General features: G+C 69.4%; 1 protein-coding gene and 1 long non-coding RNA gene across 2 annotated transcripts in view; one reads left to right on the top strand and one right to left on the bottom strand.

The window, feature by feature from the left end:
• Window positions 1-536, bottom strand: part of BOP1 (block of proliferation 1) — a 21,427-nt gene that overhangs the window by 4,996 nt on the left and 15,895 nt on the right. The gene's annotated exons all lie outside the window — the stretch shown is intronic.
• LOC106725892 overlaps window positions 1-536 on the top strand; it is a 1,185-nt gene continuing 649 nt past the window's right edge. Inside the window, exon 1 of the long non-coding RNA XR_001361895.1 lies at window positions 1-63. This is a non-coding gene — a long non-coding RNA (uncharacterized LOC106725892). The remainder of the gene's footprint in view (window positions 64-536) is intronic.

Genomic DNA, 536 nt, shown 5'->3' on the forward strand with positions numbered 1-536 from the left:
GACGCGGAGAATGCCCAGCCCAAGCAGATCTGCACCTTCTGCCTCAGCAACCAGAGGAAGCTGGTGAGTGTGGACGCAGGGCACCCACGGACAGGGCCCTGAGAAGGCTGGCACCCCTACAGCCCACACCTGCTGGGCAGAGGCAGGGCCAAGGAGCAGCCCCCTAGCAGCACCTGTAACCGAAGGGCGCGCGTCCCAGGGAGGGAGGAGGCCAGGCGGAGGCCGCAGGGCTGGGCCTTCTGTGCGTCCCAAACAGGTCCTACGGGACCAGAACGGCCCACCCAGGGCCAGGTGGGGTCTGAGAGGCAGGCAGGGCACAGACAGGGCTGGTCTGAGCGATTCCGGGCCCTCTGCCTCCACAGGACGGGGAGGGAGGCAGGAAGGACCCCTCGGGGCCAGTTGCCAGGCTACAGCCCCTGCCCTGGCCTAAGGCTTCTCGGGCACCTGCTGTCCCTCCCTTGGCCCGGCCCGGCCCCAGGGCTGCCCACCCAGATGTGGCCGTGGGTCTGAAGGCAGGAGGCTGGCAGGGGCTTGGG

This window comes from Myotis brandtii, unplaced genomic scaffold (assembly GCF_000412655.1).
Source record: "Myotis brandtii unplaced genomic scaffold, ASM41265v1 scaffold1956, whole genome shotgun sequence".
NCBI classification, from domain to species: Eukaryota; Metazoa; Chordata; class Mammalia; order Chiroptera; family Vespertilionidae; genus Myotis; species Myotis brandtii.